Source organism: Triturus cristatus, chromosome 5_2 (assembly GCF_964204655.1).
Source record: "Triturus cristatus chromosome 5_2, aTriCri1.1, whole genome shotgun sequence".
NCBI classification, from domain to species: Eukaryota; Metazoa; Chordata; class Amphibia; order Caudata; family Salamandridae; genus Triturus; species Triturus cristatus.
In genome coordinates, this window is record NC_140588.1 from 351,971,521 (window position 1) to 351,996,974 (window position 25,454).

At 42.3% G+C, this 25,454-nt stretch overlaps 1 protein-coding gene across 3 annotated transcripts in view; it reads left to right on the forward strand.

Annotated features, from left to right (window-relative positions):
• The first annotated feature begins 330 nt into the window (after positions 1-330).
• Positions 331-25,454, forward strand: part of RIPK1 (receptor interacting serine/threonine kinase 1) — a 215,206-nt gene continuing 190,082 nt past the window's right edge. The window contains exon 1 of one of the 3 annotated variants that reach the window (XM_085607158.1): positions 331-514. The gene's annotated coding sequence lies outside the window, so the exon portion shown is untranslated. Of the gene's footprint in view, positions 519-25,454 lie in introns of all 3 variants that reach the window. The other 2 variants (XM_085607157.1, XM_085607159.1) reach the window with 2 other exon arrangements.

The window sequence follows — 25,454 nt, forward strand, 5'->3', positions numbered from 1 at the left end:
CAACATTTCTCGAAAGCTACCCGATGTGCTCAGATTGAACAACTTTTTAAACAATTCTACTGCAGGATGATACATTTTAAAAGCTTTGTTTTTCAGAACTACTTAGAGTGGTCAAGATGCGTGTGCGTTTACAAGCAATTTGCTTCTAGAACGGCATTAAAAGCTGGGTTTTCCAGTCCATTACTGCATATAATCTTGCTTTTCCAACATGGCTGCCGAATTTTCAAACCAACACTTACCTTTCATCATGTGGTTTTTCTTTCCCAGCAGAGGCTCAGTCAGAGTCCAGAAGGAAGTTGGCAACAGTCAACAAGCGGGCTAGCCTAAGTTGGTTTCGCTTTTGTACGTGACGTAGGGACAGGCGTACTGGGTGCAGAACAGGAAAGAGCGGAGACGACATCAATTCTCCCGCATACGGTACGGATTGTAGGGTGCTGGCAGGCGGAGGGCGCGGCTAGCTGAGTACGTGGAAATAGAAGACCCCTGTGGGAAGCAGACATCCAAGTTTCAGTAAGTAAGTAAGTACAGAATCCGATTTCACACTTCAATATAGTTTATTTGGAGAGTTTTCTGTGCTATTGTGAAAAAAAAAATATTATGCGGGGGGCTGTGGGGTGTGTTAGGCTCCTCAAAAAGTAAAGGCTGTAGTTGAACATCTAGGCAGGTGCACGCTTAATTTAACGTCACAAACAACATCTGGGTCGATTTACAACAGGGTGGGCAGAGGTGTCAACTTAGTTCATACGTCACAAGCAACCTCTGTGAGGATTTACAACCGGCTAGACAGACTTTGTGTAACTTCTTTTAGATTGCAAAATAGTTCAATTTCCAGAAACTTGAAAACAGTCCTTTTCTCGCGCGAATTGCCAGTGCTCTCCTCACCCTTTTTCTCTGCCCTGCTGATCTCTGGATATCGCTATCAGTTCTGGAAATTTAAAAGTATACTTGGGAAATGCTCAGACTGGTAGAGGGGATGTAAGTGGGAAGAGTCTGTCTGTCGTTCTGGTAGTATTTGTGTGTTATTTTTTACTTTCTGCTTGAAGGAAATTGGGAAGGAAAAATGATGTAGTAAAACTGTTTAGGCGTATAAACGTGTCCTCAAACAAAACATATGTTTTACAAGGCTTACTGTATTTGTTGCGCCATTTAACACAAATTAGTTGAGGACAACTTCAGTATCTCTCTAGCTTAATAGAATAAAAGCCATTTAACAGAAGGACTCAAACACCGCTTTTTTGCTCACTCCTTTATATTCCCGTCTCACAGATAAGAACCAAGGTGTGTGGTCCAAAGGTCAAAACGAGTAGATTTAAGTATGGCATTGAAAACTGTTTCTTGAATTGGGAGGCGCAACTTAAATTGCTTGCCCCACTCCTCCATGTAGTGTTCGCATATAATTGTAATGGTACCTTTATGTCTATGATGTGGAGCGTGGGGTGCAAAATATTTATCCAAGTCTTTTAAAGCAGCTTCGAACACATTCTCTTCTCCTCGCACACTTTTTGACATACGAGAATATGTTTTTAAACCTACTGGGCCCAAAGAGTGAAGTAAAATCCTCTTCTTTTGCTCCGGTTTCATCTTTCCTGCTTCATCAACTGCCTCAATATAATTAACAAAATATTCTTTCCACTCCACCCATTTAATGCTTTGGGCAGTTTTGATCCAAATCTTGAATGTTTGTTGACAATGGATGCAAGTGATAAGGGATTGGAGGCAGTACTTTCACAGAGAATGGATAATGGAGCTGAGAAGATAATTTTGTTTGCGTCTAGGGCGGTTTCTCCTTCGGAGAGTAGATATCCAATTATTGAGAGGGAAGCCTTAGCCTGTGCTTGGGCGTTAGAACATTTTCGAGCGTTTGTCTGGGGGAAAGCTGTCACTATCCGTCCAGACCATAGGCCTTTGGTAAAGATTTTAACTAGCGTGGGTAGTTTCGGAACTTCTGCTAGACTGGCAAGAATATCCATGAGGATGAAGGAATACATTTATCGAATGGTGTATGTGCCAGGCAAAGATAATGTTGTCGCGGATTGCCTGTCCAGACTGCCCTCACCACTTGAAGAATGCCTAGATGATCCATGGGGTGAGTTCAACATTGCGTTAGTTCATGATTCTGGTGCACCGATTATTACTAAGGATGAGTGGATGAATGAACAATCTAATGATGTGTTGTTACATGCGGTTTTCAATCATATTCGTAGTGGATGGCCAAGGAAACCTCTCATTAGTGGGGATTTGAAAGCCTTTTGGGATGTGCGGAATGAATTGTCTTTGGACAGAGATTTATTATTTAGGGGTGAGAGAATAATTCCACCTAAGACGGTACAAAGGAAGGTGTTGCAATTGTGTCATGAAGGACATTTTGGCATAGTTAGAAGCAAGTTGTTGGTCAAGGGGAATTTTTGGTGGCCAGGTGTTGACATGGACGTAGAGAGATTTGTAAGGGAGTGTTCAATCTGTTCTTTGGCGGATAAATCTTTGAAGACTTTGAGACCTCCAATGAGCGAGGGTCTCATTCCAGATCTTCTGTGGGAGGTGATAGCGATTGATATATTTGGACCAGTGGGAGAATCAAAGGAATACATATTAGTGGTAATTGACTTGTTCACCAAATGGCCTATAATTGAGATTGTAGAGAAAGTGGACACTAATGCTGTTTTGGAATTTCTAGACAAGTTATTTTTATCAGAAGGGCTGCCTGTTTGTCTGTTAAGTGATAATGGAGTACAGTTCACATCTAAGTTGGCAAAGGATTATTTCCAAAAATGTAGAATTAAACACAAGACTACCTCTCTTTATAACCCTAGTGGGAATGGTACTGTTGAGAGGTTCAACAGGGTACTTAAGGGTGTGATTCAAGCTGCAATGAGTAAAAGGCTAGCGTGGAAGATAGAGTTACAGAAAGCTGTTTGGGCGTATAGGTCTACTACGCATTCTGCAACAGGTTTATCTCCTTTTATTATGATGAGAGGTAGGAAACCGAGATGCAAGTTCAACCCGAGTTGGATCATGGGCGGAAAGGTTGTAGAGTGGTCACCTGGTGAAGTTAAAGGGAATTTAGTAGGTACACATATGAGAAGTAAAGAGGTATATGATGCACGACATGGCACTAAGAACGTCCCTATTGTGCTAGGAGATTGGGTTCGCATAAAAAAACTGATCAAAATTCCAAAGGGTGAGAGTAGATTTGAGGAATCTCAGCAGGTGGCAGAGGTTCTTCGCAATGCTATAAGACTCAAAGATGGTAGGGTGTGGAATTTGAAAAGTGTGGCTCTAGACCCTATTCAGAGGCATGTAGTAGATGCTGGCAATTCTGAGCTTCATAATGATTTTGAGTGGGTGGAGGATTATTTTGATCAAAGTGCCTTACAGTCTAAATTGGGGGCGGACATTTGTGCAACAAGTAAAGGTTTGGAGTGTGTGAAACCAGCTATGACAGGTCAAACTTCCGGAGGAGTGTGTGAGGAAGTTTTTCCTCCTCAGGATTTCTCTTCATGTTTGAGAGGGGAGAAAGGGGTTGCTAGTAAAAGAGAAAAGAGTTCTTCCAGGGTGGTTGAGTGAGTATGTTAGATTATGTTAGATAATAATTTTGTTTTGTTTTGCTGGGACGTGGATCAGGTGTTGTTATGTAATTACTTATGTATTTGTGCTTTTCTTTTCAAAGGGAGGGGGATGTGTAGTGTTCGCACATAATTGTAATGGTACCGTTATGTCTATGATGTGGAGCGTGGGGTGGAATGTACATTGTCACCATCATGTGTTCCAACCAGGACGTCAGTTATTACTGGTGTCCTGGGGTGGAGGTTGTACCGCCTGGCGCTCACCTGTTTCTAAATAATAAACTTCGTTTTCATAACCTATGTTTCTACGCTTCTACACTCCACTCCCCCAACAAAACGAACCAGCAGTGGCTGCAAGACATTTAGCCTTTTAAATGCTTGTTTCATTTTCTCATGGGTTTTATAAAACATTAATGTTGTGGGAACTGCTGGGCCCCTAACGATAATCAAAAACAAGAATTGCCAAAGCCAATAGGTCTCGGCTATACAAGAGCTATTGCCTTTAGCAATGTGTTTTTACCAAGTTGTTTATCATTGTGACTGCTATTTAGCATGGATAAAAGTTAATAGTGTGGAGTGTCCTAGGGTGGAGTGCATGAGAAGTAGAGTGTCGCAGACTGGATTTGTTGGAGTTGAGTTTCGTAGAGTGGAATAGGGGGAGAAGAATGTCAGAGTTTAATAGAGTTCAGTGGTAGAGAGTGTTGTAGAGTGGACTGGCGTAGAGATAAGAGGGATGGGGTGCAATAGGGTGGAGCGGGTTGGAGGACATTGAAGTAGTGGGGTGTATTGGATTGGGGTAGAGTGGGTTGGATTGAGTGGAGTGGGGATGATTGGATTGGGATGGGTGTAAAGACCACAACACCAAGATAAGCGATGTAGTCTTTATTCAAATTAGTGCCACCTCCCCCCCCCCCCCCCCCCCCAGCGCCTTGAGACCCTACGGGTATGTAGCGCGCTCTATAAGTGTCATTGATTGATTGATTGATTGATTGAGTCGGAAAGCCCGTAGGTTGTGTGTTAATTCCTTCCTCCAAGAGAGGTTGTTATGATTTGCTAGTTGTACAATTCCTTTCACAACGCGATTAAATCTCTCTACGTCACCATTACCCGCTGGGTGGTACAGAGAGGTAGTTTTGTGGGAAATGCCATTGTCATTGATAAATAAAAAAAAAAAATCGGAAATGAATTGTGGACCATTGTCGGTTACAATGCATTTAGGTAACCCTTCCCTCAAGAACAAAGTTTTTAAGAACTTGATGATGGCTTTGGCATCAGCACTGTGTACGATTTCTAATGGTCCACCAGAACAATAAGGAAAACTTGTTCACTATTTTCCCAAATGGGACCACAAATGTCTATTCCGGTCCATGGCATACAAGGATTGGATAGTGGTTGAAGTGGTGGCCTTAAAGTGGGCTGGGATTTGTCCAAGTTCTCACAAGCAGGGCAGTCCCTCACCCTTCTCTCTATTTCTAGATCCAACCCCGCCCACCAGTATGAGTTTTTAATTCTACTTTTAATTTTTCCAATACCAAGATGCCCTTCGTGGCAAATGTCAAGTAGTTTGGTTCGGAGTGAGGTAGGAGGTATAACTTTGCCATTCCTGAGGATAGGGCTGCCTTCAGACAATAATTTGTGCCTTAATTCCCACAAAGTGCGTAAATGGTGGGGTAAGTTTCTTTTAATTGGCCAGCCATCTATAATGTACTTCGCAACCTGGCACAAAGTGGTATCTATTTCTTGGGCCGACAACCAATCATGTTGTGAAATACAAGGTGCCTCTTCAAGAATATTAGCTACACAAAAGGATTCAATGTCTACCGTGGAATTACTCGTACAAGCTAAGGGTAAATGACTTAAACAGTCTGCAACAACATTCTTGAATCCAGGAACATATTGTACATTGTAATTGTAATCCATCATCCTGACTGATATGCGTGCGAGGCGGGGAGAGGCACTCTGCAGACCTTTAGTGGTTAGGACTTTAACCAGGGGTTTATGGTCACTTCTTAGGGTAATGTTAAACCCCCATATGTACTGTCTAAAGTGCTCCTAACCCCATGCACAGGCTAAAGCCTCACGCTCTATAACAGAGTATCTCTCCTCTGTAGGCTTAATGGAGCATGAGGCAAAAGAGACAGTCTTTTCATTGCCCAAGTTGTCAATCTGGCTCAAAACGGCTCCTAAGCCCCTTCTGCTAGCATCAGTAGTGATTATACTGTGTATGGAGGGGTTAAAACCTTGTAAAGGTGGGGCCTTGAAAATGTCATTTTTTGTTTGTAAATGCCTTCTCAGACTCGTCAGACCACACAAATTTACACCCCTGTTTCATAAGTTGTCTGAGTGAGAAGGTTTTTGAAGAGAATTCTTGAACAAATTTTGCATAAAATTCAGATAATCCCAGAAAAGCTTTCACTTCATCTTTGTTTTTTGGGGAAGGAGCCTCTCTTATAGCGGATAACAACTCTTTTTCTGGTTTAATGCCTTCTCCACAAATTTCGTGTCCCAAGTAGGTAACATTGGTCTCAGAGAATTAGCATTTTTGAATGTCAGCGGTAAGACCATAATTCGCCAAAGTCCGTAGTACTCTGTTTAGATTGGCATCATGCTCCTCCCTGCTGACTCCCATGACCATAATGTCGTCCTGAAAAATCAAAAGGTTGGGCTCCTCTTTAAATAGTATATGCATAAGCCTTTGAAACATGGCCGCAGCAGAGGCCAGTCCAAAGGGAACCCTTTTAAATCTAAAGCACCCGAAGGGTGTTACAAATGTAGTAAGGCTTCTGCTGTCGGGGTGTAGTGCAACCTGATGGTATGCTGAGGTCAGGTCAACAGTTGAAAACCATTTGATGCCATTTGTATGAGACAACATCTCGCTGATTCTAGGTAAGGAGTACTGGTCAATGAGAATGTTTTTGTTGAGGTTGCGGAGGTCCACACACAAGCGGAGTTTGCCGTTGGATTTTTTGGCGCAAACCAAGGGTGCGACCCATTCCGCAGACTCTACTGGGTCAATGATACCAGCCCTCTGTCGTTTAATGAGTTCAGATTTAACTTCTTCTCTGATGGAGAAAGGAATATTTCTGTATTTGTGTATGCAAGGGACTGCATCCTTTTTGAGTTCGATCTTATGATGGAACCCCTGCAATTTCCCTATTTTTTCCGAAAATACACAGGGAAATTAGTTTTTGATAACTCTATACTCATCCTTGGATTGCAAAGATAATACAGGATCCGGGCTGTTAGGGTTCAGGATTATCCCAAGCTTTCCCTGGTCCATCTACCCTAATACTGAAGGACGATGGCAGATACATACAACTTGCTCGCTGTGTGTCTGTCATTGAACAGGAAAAGCAGTTCCTTGTAGCCAAAAACATCAATGGGTTCCCCTGTAAATGTTTTGGGGGAAATGTCGGGACTAGCGAGATTGCGGCCCAACACAGGTACAAACTTTTCTTCCCAGACACTCTTGTTTACAATGGTATAGGGTGACCCTGAATCAGCTACAATCGAAATGTCCACCCCACCAATATTTAGTTCACATATGGGTTTTTTACTCTTGCCCTTCACATTAAGGACGTCATCGTCAACAAGTAGTACAAAGAGGTTCATATCCTCATCTTCTGAAGAATCCAATTCTTCATATTCCTCAGGTACAACCATTTTTACTTTAGAGTTCCTTCTTTGTTTGCTCTGACACTGTTTAACAAAGTGGCCAAATCTACGCTTTTAGTGCATTTCTGCTTGAGGGCAGGGCATGTTTTTTCGTTCGCGAATTGGATTCTGCTACCGCATCTAAAACATTTCCTGTTTCCGGTCAACATGGCTCTGGGAGAAGACTCTTTTTCTTAGGCTAGAATCATGAGAGGGTTGTTTTTTTTTTTTCGTCCTGGCGTATCCGGAGCGCATGAAGCGCTTCGGGCGTGGGGTGTGAGTTAGCGTCTTGTTCAAGTTGGTACATCTGATGTTCAGCGTCCGAGATGTCTTTGAATCTTTCTTTTTTGGCACCCGCTATGAGGGACAATGCTTGACCCCTGACTACAGTTTTAAAAGCTTCCCAGAGCATCTGAGGGGATTCAACTGAATTTTCATTTTCCGTAAAGTAGTCATCAATGGATTTTATCAGGTCTTTACGTATCTTAGGATTTTTGAGGTGCCAGGGGTTGATAGGGGCGATACGTCCTATTTGTGTGTAATCTAATATTATGTGGGCCCATAGAGGGGAGTGGTCAGATATTCCTCTGGCAAAATGTCTGACCTCATGGACGTTGGTGACCTGGGAGGCAGGAACAAGTATGTAGTCTAAACGGGAGAGGCTGTTATGCGCCCCAGAGTGGAAAGTATGTTGTATTTTGTCCGGGTTATATGTTCTCCAGGTATCCACCAGGCCCATTGCCTCGAGAAAGCTAGGGAACGCAAGTGCCGTTGGGGGTAGTACACGAGGCGGGTGTCTATCTTGTTCGCCAGAGACTACGGAGTTGAAATCCCCACCGACAACAAGGTGTCCCTCAGGCAGCGCCAGCAGCAGAGCACTAAGGTCAGTAAAAGTAGCTGATTGTAGTCCAGGGGGTGCATAATTCGATCTAAAAGTAATATTGTGACCCTCCCACGTGCCCGTGACACCAACGTATCGCCCTGGATCGTCTGTGTGTGTGGATGTGACAGTCAGCGGGAATGATTTTTTTTTCATAATGCCTACCCCTCTCGAATTGGAGGTAAATCCCGAGTGTGCCACCATTCAGTACCCACCCCTGCACATCGCCCCACACCTGTTGCCAATTAGATGAGTTTACTGAAGCAGGACTATATCCGGGGAGAGTCTTTTTATATGCTGCGACACCACACTTCTCTTTTGTCCCCCAACCCGTTAACATTCCAACTTAAGATTTTGACTTCTTTGTTCCGTTGCGCACCCATCTGCATGCAATCACAATATAGTACTGCGCTTCACGTTTAGGGACTATGCCGTCGAAAACAGATAAACAATAAACAACAACAAAAAACAATCCCCCCCCACCCCAACATCCCCCCTCCCTGCTACCCTGCACTCTGGGCTCACAACTGCCCATCTTACTAAAAAATGCAGAGTGCCTGTCGCCCATCAAAAAGGAAAAAGAGAAATACGCTAAAAGAAGAACGTGTGGGGAGGCCATGGCTCTCCGCCGATCCCCCCCTCCCGTCGTAGTGAGCCCATGAGAGGGTTTTTGAGTGGTGTTTTTAAAGCTTTTTACCCTGGCTACTATGGGTTGTTCTTCTGCAACTGGTTTATGCTTGTCTTCAGAAAGGACAGATTTAGCGCACCTACCAGTAAGTTCCGCTCTTTTGACAATGTCAATGATTTCTTGGAGGGGAGCCTCACCCCTAGCCTATGACTTCTTGGATTTCACGATTGGCAGATCGCATAACTGTCTGGTCGCGAATAAATTCGTCATGCAACTCACCAAATCTACAGGATAATTCTAAGTTCTCAAGTGCAGAGACAAAGTCTTCAATGGACTCTTCTGAACTCTGTTTGCGATGGAAGAATTTGTACCTATGGACTGTTGCACATACGGTGGGTTTAAAATAATTAGTCAGATCCTCTAAAGCATTTACCGTAGACGTCATCTTGACCTGCAGGTCTGGGGTTTTTATTTGTGCGGTTGTAAATTTTCATAGTTTTTGCACCCAAGCAGTGTAGTAAAATTGTCTTCTTTCCCTCAAAAGTTAGCTCTTCACCATCCTCCTCAAAAGTGGAGATGTAATTCTCGAAGTACTCGCGCCAGTCTTCCCATTTGAGAGAAGAATCATCAGGCGCAGGAATGAAAGGTTGAGGAGGTGAGAAATTCCAAACGTTACCTGACGCCATAGGGAGAACGGGAAGAGGAGAACCGGAAAGAAAGAGGGAAAGAAAGAAGAATGTTACTTATGGAGAATAGAAGGAGTAGAGGGTTATGCGTAAAGAAGAAAAGAAAAAGTGAAGGGAAAGTGAGCAAAAGTGAAGGTGAGAGTGATAACAGAAGTGATGACCAGCGTATTAAACAGTCGAAATGTTATTTTGAAGATGCACGAAGTATGTGCAGCACTGAATTTTCACTGAAGAATCTGCATTCAGAATGCTGGCCAGGGCTGGCAATTTGAATGTGAAGTGTGCGTATCACTGACAAAGAGACGCACTTGTTAGTGTGTGCATCACTGAAAAATGGGAGATGAACACTGAAACGCACTGTGAAGCGCAGAAGTAAGTGTGCGCATCACTGTAGAATGGCAGTAGCGTCGGAATAGATGTCCTCAAAATGGCCGCTGCGTGGTGAACGCGTAGCCCAAAGGAAAACGGCCGACGCTTGTTACGGGTTACTGACGTAACAACTGCGCAGTTGTGCCTCAAGGAGGAGTCTGAGGACATATGCTGGCGTCGCGTAGGGCGGAAATCAGTATTTCCTAGTAGGATAGTCTAAACGCGGCTCAGCACAACGCGTAGCTCAGCAATCGCAGGGAAACATCCAAAAACGGCACAATTTAAGAGAGGCGAAGTCATAAGTGAAGGGGTCCTCCTCACGCGGCACCAAAGGCAAAGGCGGATAAAGAGTGCATGGTATTGGTATTGGTAGGGGTTTTTTATAGAGCGCACAACTCACCCTGGGGCATCTAGGCGCTTAACTGGGAGAATGCGGGAGAAAAAGTAACCACAATGACCGGGAACCAATTTAGAACAGGAAAGTTTTTAATTTGCATGTTCTATATGGCACAGTAAATGCCCAAAGAAAGCTCGCTAATGCCAAAGAACAGTCAGCGCAGGGGGTCAAACAGCTTAAAACAGTGTTGATCTCACCGTGAGGAGCTGGAGGCAGATGTCGCTCTCCCACGTAATCGTTGCAGTAGAATCCGTAGTAATTAGATGCAGGCACCACAGCATGGGAACTGGAGCACTTGACGCCCGCTGAGATCTTGAAGAAGACAGAGGTGTGCAGGAAACACACGCAGGCTCGTCGCGGTGTCCGGGCAATCGTCGCCAAATTTGTAAAGACTATAACACCAAGATAAGGTAAGCGAAGCAGTCTTTATTCAGAGTGGTGCCCTGACACCAATAGGCGTCTTATAATAACAGCAGTCCTCCTCCAACTGCCACCCTTGCCCAAGGTTCTACAATGGAACAGAGGGGCGTCATAGTACATTGGGAGAGGGCACGCGGCAAGGGGACAGCGCGAGGCAGGCCGCAAGAACAGTGGTAAACACAACAGTGGGATGGATTAGATTGGTTTGGGGTGAGTTGATTGAAGTGATAGGAGTGGGGTGAATTAGAGTGGAGTGGGGTGGATTAGAACGGATTGGAGTGTGGTGGGCTGGATGGTTTGGATGGTGTAGGGTGGACTGAACTCGGTGGATTGGATTGAGGTAGCGTGAGGTGGACTGGAGAGGGGTACATTGGTGTGGGGTGGACTAGATTGGGTGGATTAAATTGGAGTGGTTCGAAATGGGGTGGGTTGGATTGGATCGGGGTGAAATACATAGAGGTGGGGTGGATTGGAGTGAGGTGAAATTGATTGAGTGTGGTGGACTGGATTGGAGTGAGGTGGAATAGAGTGGGATGGATTAGACTGACCTGGGGTGGATTGGAGTTGAGTAGATTGCATTGGAGTGAGTAGGATTGGAGGGAGGTGGAATGATTGGGGTTTGGATTGGGATGGGTTGGATTGGAGTGGGTGAAATTGATTGAGTGGGGTGGACTGGATTGGAGTGAGGTGGAATAGAGTGGGATGGATTAGACTGACGTGGGGTGGATTGGAGTTGAGTAGATTGCATTGGAGTGAGTAGGATTGGAGGGAGGTGGAATGATTGGGGTTTGGATTGGGGTGGATTGGAGACGGGTGAAATTGATTGAGTGGGGTGGACTGGATTGGAGTGGGGTGTATTGGAGTTGAGTAGATTTGGATTGCAGTGGGATGGATTGGGGTGGGATGGACTGGATTGAAGTTGATTGGGTTGGAGTGGTATGGATTGGATTTGGCTAGATTAGGGTGGATTGGATTGCTGTGGGGTGGATTGGATTGCTGTGGGGTGGATTGGATTGCTGTGGGGTGGATTGAAGTGAGGTGGATTAGGCTGGAGTGGGACGAATTGTTTTGGATTGTAGTGGGGCAGATTATTTTGGATTGAAGTGGGGCAAGATTATTTTGGATTGGTGTGGGTCAGATTGTTTTGGATTGGTGTGGGGCAGATTTGTTTGGGATTGGAGCGGGCGGCTTTCAGTGGGGCAAATAGTTTTGGCTTGGAGTTGTGCAAATAGCTTTGGCTTGGAGTGGGGCCGATAATTTTGGCTTGGAGTTGGGCCGATAGTTTTGGCTTGGAGTTGGGCCGATAGTTTTGGCTTGGAGTTGGGCCGATAGTTTTGGCTTGGAGTTGGGCCGATAGTTTTGGCTTGGAGTGGGGCCGATAGTTTTGGCTTGGAGTGGGGCCGATAGTTTTGGCTTGGATTGGGGCCGATAGTTTTGGCTTGGAGTGGGGCCGATAGTTTTGGCTTGGAGTGGGGCCGATAGTTTTGGCTTGGAGTGGGGCCGATAGTTTTGGCTTGTTGTGGGGCCGATAGTTTTGGCTTGGAGTTGGGACGATAGTTTTGGCTTGGAGTGGGGCAGAGTGGATTGGATTGGAGCGGATTATAGTGGATCGCACTGCAGTGGGTAGGATTGGATTGGAGTAGGGCAGCTTGGAGTGAAGCAATTTGGAGTGGGGCAAATTGGATTGTTTTCAATTGGAGTGGGGAAGATTGTTTTGGGTCGGAGTGGAGCAAGTTGTTTTGTATTGGAGTGGGGCAGGTTTCAGTGAGACAGTGTTTTGGACCGGGGTGGGGCGGAGTGTTTTGGACCGGAGTGGGGCAGAGTGTTTTGGATCAAAATTGATCGGGCGCATTGTTTTGGATCAAAATGGAACGGGCGCATTGTTTTGAATCGGGTGGATTGTTTTTTTATTGGATTGGGCGGATTGTTTTCGTGTTGGTTTAGATTGGGCTGGGCCGGATTGTTTTGGTTTTGGTTTAGATTGGAGTGGGCCGGATTGTTTTGGTTTTGGTTTAGATTGGAGTGGGTCGGATTGTTTTGGTTTTGGTTTTGATTGGAGTGGGCCGGATTGTTTTGGTTTTGATTGGAGTGGGCCGGATTGTTTTGGTTTTGGTTTAGATTGGAGTGGGCCGGATTGTTTTGGTTTTGGTTTAGATTGGAGTGGGCCGGATTGTTTTGGTTTAGATTGGAGTGGGCCAGATTCTTTTGGATTGGATTGGAGTGGACTAGACTGTAATGGAGTGGGCCAGACTGTTTTGTATTAGAGTGGGGCAGATGCACGTGGGTGGGTTGGGAGGATTGCAGTGTGGTGGATTGGAGTGGAATTGGATTGGGGTGAGTGATATAGATTGGAGTGTGTGGGTTGGATTGTTCTCGGGCTGATTGGATTGAGTAGTTTGAATTGAGTAGGGTGGATTGAATTGGCATGGATTGGAGTGGGGCGGATTGGAGTTTGGTGGATTGAGGTGTACGGCACGATTTATGTGTTAAAGCATCATTTTAGAAATTACACATAAGAAAGAAACCATTTCACTTTGCAATATTTAGAACAAGGTAATACTCATCTTCTGAGAACAGAGCCCAAAAGCAAAAAAGAACAGAAAATTTGAGTTCAAAGTGAGAAAAAAAGACTTGGCAAAATAAATGAAAGTTAACTTTAGAAAATAACTGTTTGCAATTTTGTTTGTCCTGATGGGCATGTTTTTGCCAGTCACGCCTTCCGTTTGCTGGATACTAAAACTTAAAAAGAACAAAATAGTACCTCAGTCATGTCAGGAGAAGCAGACGGGCACAGATTAAGTTGATGTAATGAATGTGGTTTTTGCTAAAAAGACACATCCGAAACCCTGCAGTCCCACTTTGGAGGCAAATATACCACTGCACCTTTAAATAATACACTTTGAACACACGCTTTGAGCATCACTTCCTAAAGAGGGGGAGAGGACGCAGGACTCTCTTTAGGCAGGGCAAAAAAACAAATTCAGGTGCATTTAAAGTAACACACACTAGTTTATTAATGAACGGTAGGCCAAATATATTTGAAAAATAACAACCTAGGCAATCTTAAAAGATAAAACTGATTGCGTGTCATAAGGTCAAAAAAGGGAAAACTAAAAACAACAATGAGCATAAAAATATATGTGTGTTTATTTTGTTAATTACAATCGTTCATAGAAAAGTTGCATAAAAACATCCTAGTATTCTACATATATCTAAACTAAAATCATAACATAAAAAATGATAATAAACATAAAAAAGTAGACAATGTTGTGGCGTGACTGTATATTATTCGACACGCGTTTCGGCGTGAGCTACGCCTTCGTCAGGAGAATGTCACAATTCCTGCAATTAAAAAGAGTCTATGAACACCAGTTTAACAGCTTATTTTCATGAAACACATTTGTCATTGTTGTCAAATAGATTGTATTTATATGACAGACACTTATTTATATAGTTAATTTATGGTATGTCTTCATAGTATATTAGAGTGTGTATATGTGAGATTCCTTATCAGAGACTATTATTCGATAATAAAGAGAAATTCAAGAATAAAAAAAGAAATAATAAAGAAAAAATACAACTGATCAGAGAGTGAATGAACAATCATAAAAGTGAATCAATAGACAAGAAGAATAGATGAGAAGTGATATAACAAATACCAAAGCATCCCATGAAAGATTAGTGTTTTTTTATAAAGTCCTCAATGGTGAATGAAGAGTATAGGTATGTGCTGGATCTATGTACCTGTGCTCCAGAATGGAGCTACTGGAGATCAGAAGACTATAGATGTCCTCAAGGGATAACTGCCTAGTTAAGCAGAACAAAAACCAATAAGAGTGATATTAATAAGTCAATAAATCATAATGTAATCTCATAGGTGTTCTAATGTATACCTAGGCAGTATTATGTTGATCCGACCGTAAGTGCTTCAACATATGAATTGATGCGTGACAGTACTTCAAAGATGGAGCTTGTTGAGGAGTCGTAAGACTGTCAAATCTAGGAAAAAGGGGGGCATAATTGTTATCTTAAGGACTAGGATGTAGATGTCCATGTCAATTTTATAGCAGATAATTAATAATGTTACCTTGTAGGATGAGAGATCCTATCTTATAGATAGCTATTTGCAGTCGCTTGAATGGGGTACTTGTCTCATATGGTTTATGAATATCTACAAGGATCGATATATCCTATAGATAAAAAAGAAGGAAAAGGAAATTGTTTAAAATGAGAATGTAACGTATGAACAAATAGTAGTAAGTGTATTTTGGACCTAAAACTCATATTTGGCTCTAAACGATCTCTGATCTCTAATTAATTTAGATAGTACTATCTATGGTCGGAATATATAGGGAATATATGAACTAAAACAATCAAACATAACTTTGTATAATGGACCTATATTAGTGATTTTATATAGTATATGTATCACAGATCAGTACGAGTAGCGCGAGATGCCAGATTCTAAGATATGTGGTCTCAGTATCGATATGCTGTTCTTATTGCTAACGAGTCGGGCAACACTAGAGAAACCGTCAAGTTAATAAAAAACAACTTAAAGTTGATCCAGGTATCTAGGTCAGTAAAACAAAATAGATACTACTTCTAGTTAAATATGTGGCGAAAAGTCGCATGAAAGGGAATTAGGTTAAATCACTGTGAGTGGTGGTAAAAGAAGAGGCACAGCATGGTCTTCAATACACTGATCAAACGCGGTAAATTGTTAGTTAACGAAGGCTTACCTCAGTAAAAATGCTCTTTGTGCAATGATAATCTCATATAAATTCGATGGCAGGATAGCCCTTGATGGAAAGAAAAAGAGCACTTGTTGCTTGTGTGAATCGTTTATATATAATGCCGGCAACATTGCTTAACGTGTATAATTGCGTGTGAGCAAAAGACGTTAGAGTGTGACGTGAAACGCTACTCATGTAGCCTATGCCGATTGGTGCCAATGTGTGACGTGTAGAGGACGTCGTGGCATAACGTATACTAATACTCACAGTTTACGTAGCGGAATGTCACTGATGCCTGAGACGCTACTCGAATATGTATAGCTCTAGAAGTTTCACCTACGTAGCCAAGTTAGCAAGGACAAAGAATGAGATATAGTACAAACATTCCTTTTATTCGGAAATCAATTGATGGTAATTGTCCCATCAAAGGAACAGTTAAATGTACGAATTGCAAATCTTGCGATTTGATTAATCCAGGTGAGACATTGATACATAACGGCTATAAGATTTTAGCAACAAACATGTGGAACTGTAAGACATCCAATGTAATATATCTCATTCTTTGTCCTTGCCAACTTGGCTACGTAGGTGAAACCTCTAGAGCTATACATATTCGAATAGCTGAACATCGTTCAGCTATTAGAACAAAAAAATTGATGGCTCCCTTAGTAAAACATTTTCTAGATTTACGACACAAACCTGAAGAAATCCGCTGGCGCGTTGTGGAAAAAATCAATATCTCAAATGACCATATTGGTACAAAGATCCGCAAAAAACGTGAAGTATTCTGGATTTTTTCATTGAATACATTTAAGAATGGTCTCAATAGTGAATTACCATGGGAAAATGCTATTGTATAGTCATGACATGTACTTTCTATAATGTCAAGCACATACAGCACTTTGACCTACTGGCCACACTGATGTATACATTCTTGCATCATAAACCTTTTGCTATAAGAAACACACAATTTTGGACTTCCATCATTAATAGTGGTATATTGTCGTGATCCACGATTTCTATCTGCTTTTCTGACCATTATTAGATATATTGCACCTATGTATCATACATAGATACATTTATTATGCCGTTTTAGCAGCATTTTTATTAAATTTTCTTTTCCGGTCATTCTGGATATGATCATGCCACCGTCAGTGGGCTTTTTTCGATGCCCACACACAAAGTAATTTTTGCTATATATAGATAGTGTCTTTGTTTCGCACAAACGCCACTATCTGCTGAAGACACTATACGAGTAGCGTCTCAGGCATCAGTGACATTCCGCTATGTAAACTGTGAGTATTAGTATACGTTATGCTACGACGTCCTCTACACGTCACACATTGGCACCAATCAGCATACGCTACACGAGTAGCGTTTCACGTCACGCTCTAACGTCTTTTGCTCACACGCAATTATACACGTTAAGCAATGTTGCCGGCATTATATATAAACGATTCACACACGCAACAAGTGCTCTTTTTCTTTCCATCAGGGGCTATCCTGCCATCGAATTAATATGAGATTATCATTGCACAAAGAGCAATTTTACTACCGTAAGCCTTAGTTAACTAACAATTTACTGTGTTTGATCAGTGTATTGAAGTCCTTGCTGTGCCTCTTCTTTTACCACCACTCACAGTGATTTAACCTAATTCCCTTTCATGCGACTTTTCGCCACATATTTAACTAGAAGTAGTATCTATTTTGTTTTACTGACCTAGATACCTGGATCAACTTTAAGTTGTTTTTTATTAACTTGACGGTTTCTCTAGTGTTGCCCGACTCGTTAGCAATAAGAACAGCATATCGAGACTGAGACCACATATCTTAGAATCTGGCATCTCGCGCTACTCATACTGATCTGTGATACATATACTATATAAAATCACTAATATAGGTCCATTATACATATTTATGTTTGATTGTTTTAGTTCATATATTCCTTATATATTCCGACCATAGATAGTACTATCTAAATTAATTAGAGATCAGAGATCGTTTAGAACCAAATATGAGTTTTAGGTCCAAAATACACTTACTACTATTTGTTCATACGTTACATTCTCATTTTAAACAATTTCCTTTTCCTTCTTTTTTATCTATAGGATATATCGATCCTTGTAGATATTCATAAACCATATGAGACAAGTACGCCATTCAAACGACTGCAAATAGCTGTCTATAAGATAGGATCTCTCATCCTACAAGGTAACATTATTAATTAGCTGCTATAAAATTGACATGGACATCTACATCCTAGTCCTTATGATGACAATTATGCCCCCCTTTTTCCTAGATTTGACAGTCTTTTGACTCCTCAAAAAGCTCTATCTTTGAAGTACTGTCTCGCATCAATTCATATGTTGAAGCACTTACGGTCGGATCAATATAATACTGCCTAGGTATACATTAGAACACCTATGAGATTACATTATGATTTATTGACTTATTAATATCACTCTTATTGTTTTTTGTTCCGCTTAACTAGGCAGTTATCCCTTGAGGACATCTATAGTCTTCTGATCTCCAGTAGCTCCATTCTGGAGCACAGGTACATAGATCCAGCACATACCTATACTCTTCATTCACTTTTGAGGACTTTATAAAAAAAACACTAATCTTTCATGGGATGCTTTGGTATTTGTTATATCACTTCTCATTTATTCTTCTTGTCTATTAATTCACTTTTATGATTGTTCATTCACTCTCTGATTAGCTGTATTATTTCTTTATTATTTCTTTTTTTATTCTTGAATTTCTCTTTATTATCGAATAATAGTCTCTGATAAGGAATCTCACATATACGCACTCTAATATACTATGAAGACATACCATAAATTAACTATATAAATAAGTGTCGGTCATATAAATACAATGTATTTGACAACAATGACAAATGTGTTTCATGAAAATAAGCTGTTAAACTGGTGTTCATAGACTCTTTTTAATTGCAGGAATTGTGACTTTCTCCTGACGAAGTCGTAGTTCACGCCGAAACGCGCGTCGAATAATATACAGTCACGCCACAACATTGTCTACTTTTTTATGTTTATTATCATTTTTTATGTTATGATTTTAGTTTAGATATATGTAGAATACTAGGATGTTTTTATGCAACTTTTCTATGAACGATTGTAATTAACAAAATAAACACATATATATTTTTATTTTTATGCTCATTGTTGTTTTTAGTTTTCCCTTTTTTGACCTTATGACACACAATCAGTTTTATCTTTTAAGATTGCCTAGGTTGTTATTTTTCAAATATATTTTACCTTGTCCTAGGAATTGAAACTATCAGGGGGTCCTTGTTTTATTCGCATACAGTAGGCCAAATATATCAGTAAATGCAGATTCCCAAATGTCAAGTGACTAAAATGTATAATTAGAATAAAATGCAGTATATACAAGTAACAAAGAGTAGAAAATCTATACAAAATTGTTAGGTACACCTCACCGATTGAATTTGCATCATCCTTGCCAACTCAAGCTGTGGAAGCGCTTCAACAGCCCAGGAAGGAGTTCAATCAGGACTCAAGTTCTGTCACCTCCACAGCAATATGTCTATCCCGTGGTGAACTTCCATCTGGCCCACAAAGGTTCCCAACTTAAATATCATTACTCAACGTGAGGCGAAGCTTCTAGAAAACCTCGCCCCCTTCTCATTAGAAAAAACCGAGCTGGCTGTACCAGTCTGCGTCAAGGCCAAGATGGAGGCTGGCCAAGCTTCTGTATTTCGACTCCGAGGCAGAGTTGTACATTCTCACATCTTCCAGCCTCTATCTTGACAAAGCTCCCACAAGGCCTTCCAGAGTACATTAAACAAAAGCAATCGCTCAGAAAAACAGAAAGACATTGAATGTGAAAACCCAAACAACTTGCAAGCACTGCTGTGCACATAGAAAGACTGCAGCAAGGCAAAGACAGGTAAAAATGATGACATGAGACCATGTCAAAGCCAATAGTAAGCACTTATAATTCTCATAACTGTACAAAACAATACACATTTCTGCACAACTGCTTATAGCATCACATACTTTTTCTCTCAATGTCCTATAGCATAACATACTTTATGTATCAATATACAACACAGATCACATGTGTGCACTACCAACCACAACACTGCACTTGGAGACCAAAAAGTACATTCCACACCTCTCTCTCCCTCTCACGCCTTCAAATGCACATCCCACACCTTCTATTCTTGGCAAGACTGTTCTACTCCATGACAGATCCCACTGAAAGACAACAAGATTACAAGAGAAGAGAAGCAGGCATATGCAGGACTGTCTCATATATCCATGCTAGGGTAAAATAACACACTGAATGAAGTCAATTAAAATGATGGTAGTTGAAGGTCATCAAGGGTGCCAAACCACAAGAGTTCCTCTTTCACTACATTTGAATCAATCAGTGCATTGTCCCTGCTCCACAAAGGGGACAGAAATGTTCCTAACCCTGCTGTGACGAATTGCAAGGCTGTAATGAAAACTGCCACACAAGCCAACAAATGGTAAGCAACGTGCGGGCTCCAAGCTCTTCTTTGTTAATAACAGTGTCTCGCAAGCGAGGTGCATGCTCTAGCACATTTTCTCACAAGCGAGACCCTAAAAAATGGATAAAAAGCAAACTATTTTTTGGTCTAAAAAAGCGCATATTGCCATAGTAATTAGTGCCTGGTAGCTGAATGGAACTACTATGTATGTGGATGTGTTAGTTGTGAAAGAGCAGAATTAACAGTGAAGTTCGCCAGTTGGCTAAGGTGGACTGACCAATTGCACCATTCTGTATGGGGCAGAAAAAAAAAAAGACTAACTCAACAGACCAAATGGGAGAAGAGGACTGGCGTAAGTAAATAATATAAAAGTTTTATAAAATCAAAAGTTCTTCCTTCGCTAATGCATGACATGAAAAGGGGGCTCTGGCAATCAACACAATAGATTTCTAAAAATAATAAAAATAATTACTTATAGAATTGCTAAAATATAGGTTTGTAAGTAAGGAGTCTGTTCCCAAAAACTAGAAATAACAACTGATAGTTGGAGGGCTAAAGCAAGCTTTTTACTTACTACACCCTATAAAAACAAAATCATAAAACCTAACAATGTGTATTATTGTTATTATTATGCTTGCTGCACTACCGAAAACGAACGTGTTTATGTATTTTTTTTTCCTTGAGAGATGGCCAATACATGTTATTTCTTAACCTCTCCATCATACGAGCTTTTGATACTGTATGTTTCTGAATCTCCAAGTAGCTGATTCTACTTGCTTGCTCATTGATGTTTCCTACTATCCCTCCCGTCCCCCACTCCTTGGGAGCATGTACACTGTCTAGTAAGAGGATAAGTGGTAGTTGGTGGAGGATTGGATCTAGTAGTCGAGGAAGAATGATGAAAACAGAGTGCAGATGAGCAGCTCTGGATTAGTAACTCTTTCCTGTGAGCCTATTTATTTGCACTAAGGTTGTTACTTTAACACCCAGGGTGATCGCCTGATGTTAGATCACCGCTTCTTCCCTGCAACCTCAATCCTGCTGTACTTTGATATCTGGGCTGAAATTCCTCGTAGTCTTGGTGTTTATAAAACCTATTTTATTGTGTCTTACAGCCCTACACACCCAGGTGGCTCCAGGAATATTGACATATACATAGGTATGCAGAATGGAATTGCTGATATCGACAGTTATTTTTCCAGACTCAACAATAGCACATATAAATACTAGCGCCGTGTTGTTAATAACATTACCCAATGTCGTCTGCCCGTTGCCCCCCTCAGTCCTTGCAATTGAAGATATAAACTAAAGAAGCTTCCTCCCCAACAACTATTCCACTATCTCTGCAGCCTGCGAAATCGAGGGAACGGGTTCCAAATAGAAACCTCGGCAGTCTGCCCATTTTTTCCATATCTTGTAGTGTAGTGGTAGTTCCAAGCCCACATACAGAAATCCATTCCCTTCCTCCACACCTCTACCCGGGAAGGGTAGTAGGTTCTCCACGCCCTGGCTATGTCTCACATCGCCACTGTAAGGCCCAAGAACAATAGATGACGTTTATACCAGTCGCGGTGTATCTATCCAGCGTGCTCTGTTTAGATCCGGTCCACTGCAATTTGTCTTTCGTCATAGCGCGACGACAAGGGGGCCCTTTGATGAGGATACTTTCCCTCCCTGCCAGGGGGGTGAGGACCACCTGGCAGGACTGGTGGCGATTAACCTGCAAGCCACCCCCGAGCGCACTCAGTATCCTCGGTGGACGAATTTCGAGGCAGCTTGCCTCTTTTAGGTGGTATAGTGATAGTCTTATAAGGCACCCTCTCTGCTATGTGGGAAGCCCTGTGAAAGCCTCCACCTCCTCTCTGCAGGGAAATCTGGCAGTTATGCCCGGCGGTTCGCAGCCCTGGAGATCTCCTGGATCATTTGTTCCTGCTCCTGTAGGTCAGTTATGTATATTCCCACTCTCCGTTAGTTGCGCTAGGTGCCTGGAATGGCAGCATGCCGCGCCGCTGCCCGATCTAGCCACCGAATCCCACAGGCCGCCCCGGTATGGTCACTGGTATGCAGTGCTAGGGGCCCAGGGAGCCAGCACGTCTAAGTGAACCCCCGGCACTCCACTGTTGAGCGTAGGTCAGCCCAGGACCCCAGCCAAACAAACTGCCATGTTGTGCCATTTTTGTCTCGGAGCTCAGGGAGAGGGCCCGCAGGCTGCCGCCATGCCTCGGGGACGCGCAGTAAATCCACCACACGCATTGAGTCCAGGTAGGCCGCCTAGTGACAGATGTGCCCCGTGGACATTCAGGGGCCTAGGGATCTCCGCGACCCGAGTCGGCTGCCAGATGGGGAACCCCCAGCCATATGGCACACACCCTCTCTCGCACGTCACCCTGGGTGGGGCTACCTCCTGTAGCAGCCTCTGAGGCCGGGCCCACGATCAGGATCGCCGCTCCGGTGCATCTTGGTGAGTTTTTGATGACACCTGGGGCACCTTAATGACCTCTGCTTGATGACCCCTCAAAGACCCAACATCAGTGGTGCTCTACATTTCCTTGTTTTTTTGGTTGTTTTTTTTGCCCCGTTGCTCCCAATCTCAAGAGTGCCCCAGGCCTGCAGAAACAGAGGTGAAAGCATGTTGTTGCCCATCGACTAGTGATGTATCCCTGTAGTCCTCATTGTAATCCCCTGGGCTCTGGCAGGCTCAAGATCCCCAGGGCACGGAGAAGATTTGAATTGACTAACTTGGTTTGAGATACAGGTTCATAAAGGGCCTGTATCTGGAAGTGTCCTGTAAATTACACTCTGAAAATCAATCGCCAGGCTAGTTGTGAGCTTCTGGTTCTAAAATCTAGTCTCCAACTGTGACCCAAAGAAGACTCTGGGCCACTGATCCATCTTGAAAAATATTGAATGGAACAAAGCAGAAAAAAACAGAGCTATCCAAAATTTGTCCTGTACCAATTTGGAGTACTCTTGCAGAATATTTGGCTCAAAAATCAATGAGCAATAGGTAAACCTATTGAGCTATCATGAAATTGGATCAGCTGACTGTGCTGGCATCTAATAATTGTCAGTATCAGCGGTTCTTACTGGGGTATGCAACTGTCAACACCACTCTTCTAATAATGCACAATGGACCAAAATAGGCAACTAAGCGAAGTATAGGGTGCAAACGAGTTTGTTAATAAAATAGTGCCTTCGGAATAGGAACGAAGGGATGAGGGAGTTGAAATTCTATAAGGGGAGTATACTGCTAATACCGGGTAAGGTTCTACCCCATGCTTTTTTTCTGTTCAGAGGTTGGATCAGAAGAACATTAAATACAATTAGCAGATAAATAAATTAAAAACCCTATAAACGTGAAGAAATTTGCAGTTGGGAGGATAAAAAGGAAGTTGGTATGCTTAGCTTGATTCGTGGAAGGAGCGGGTGTACAGCAATCAGACATTAGTATGGCGGATTGATGGGCTCACATGAAGCACTGGTATGCTCTATCAATGATAATCTTGCTCGCAAACAGGGCACATGTATTATGAGCAAAGAAGACAAAGTGATGTGCTAGAACCTAGCATATCGTGGAGTCTTTTAGAAATAAAAACCCAAAGCAATTTTTGAGAAGCTTCAAACTTCCCATGAAATGTTTTGATTTTTCATGTATATTTTAATTAAGAAAAAGACTTTAAACTTAGTGTATTTGTTTGGAGTATTCTTTTTTCTGTTTTTGTGTATTGTTTTGAGGTTCACATCATAGGAATTGCTTAGGTAGGGGTGTATGTAAGATATTTTGAATTTCAGAGAAAAGTTTTGGCTGGAGATGGATCTTAATTCAGTGTGAAAAGGTCTGCGTTCTAGTGTATCGATCAAACAGCCTTCTCTGAGTGACCCTTGTTTGCTTGACCGCAGCTGCTGGTGGAGAGTCAAGGAAAATTAGGGTGTTTGGCTAATCTTCATAAGTAACGGTATGCGCAGGGCACTGTGGCAGCGAGGAGATGAGGCAGCACCAACACTGCTTCGTCTGAATATTCTTAGCCTGACTGGTACGTGTGAAAGGATCCGACAACTACTGCTCTTACCAGTATTTTCTTTCTTGTAGAAATAAAACATTTACATGTTTCATTTCATTTTTGCGACAAGAATACCAGTGGCCCGTGACACAGAAGCATAGCTGCCAAGGTTTCAGATTGGTTATGTGTGACATTTTCATAATTTCAGTGTATTAATGAGTGACCTTCAACGACTATGAGTGACACTTTCTCTCGAGCAAAATCAAGCACTGAATACGAAGGAAACATAAATATTAGAAATTGCGCCCAATTGAGCAGCGAGAAACTCCTGTTGCATGTTTAAAAGCAAGCAATTTAGTGCACAGAAAGACATTGCCATCAGAAGTTACACACTTTTGAGCAGAGACGCTCTAAAAAAATCTGGTAACTGTTGAAAAATCCTTGAAATAATTAGTCACTAAGCTACAGCTGCTTTTTAAGACGACTATTGCATAGTCACACAGTGCCTAAATTGCTGATTAGGACCAAATAGCACTATGAATACAGAAGTCAGTAATGCCCACAGCACCAAACCGGACTCAGATAGGTTTCTCTCTAGTTACACACACAACCTACAGTGATTGTATTAATCAGTTGAGGTTTCATAAGGTAAACTTATTTAACTGGCATGATCTATGAACATCTTTCATTTAAAAGGTATCATGGTTAGTTTTATATATGGTTCCCTGAAGAAGAAAGACGAAAATAGTTGTAGAACATTTTTCTCTCTAAGCCATGTGATGTCCTTTACCCCCTTAAGCACACTCTGAAATACATGAATATTCCCTCCAGGATAATATAGCTCCCATTCTTCTGTGCTCTGCTGGGCTCCCACCTCTTGTGCCACCAGATGCCCAGCGAGCTTTTTCGCCAAGGTTGTTTATCAGGGTTGGCAAGTGAGTTGCACACAGTGCTGAGAGATAAGTAGCAGGATGTAGGTGGCTGCACACCTCTCATCTAGGACAGGCAGCCAGGGCCCCTGGGTTTGATAACTAGCCAGGCACCTGAGAAGGTGGGGGCTGCCAGGACTCGATACACAGGCAGACTGCAGGGAAAACAACATCCTGGCAGCACAACATTCCTTCACAATTATATAACATGCTTGCTGAGCTCCTGAACTGGCCTCTTTAATTTAGCAACTGGGGAAATGTAACAGCTGCCAGTGTTGGTCTTACACTGCAACACATCTGCTCTGCCAAATGCGATTCACCGTAGTATAGTTTATTAGAAATGTTTGCACAGTGCACAATCCAGATCTCACAAGTGTGAATGTGCTCTCAAATGTGATAATGAATAGAAGGTGGCCCGGTGAAATAAAGTATTTGCCCAGGATCACACAATTTGGTCAAACAGGAAGGAAGAGTGACAGGCAAAACGACGTTGAAAAGAGGCCTTCTTTACTGCAAAGCAGGTCGGAAGGTAGATATAATTCTCTCTCTTCCTGCTTCCAGATGTCCCTCTTCAGACTTTCCTATACCGCATTCAGGTGATATTCTGCTGCTGAACGAGACGTACATTATTGGCACACAATATCCAGATCACTAGCCTAAGAGTAGAATGCTCATTCTTAAACAGGTGTGCCT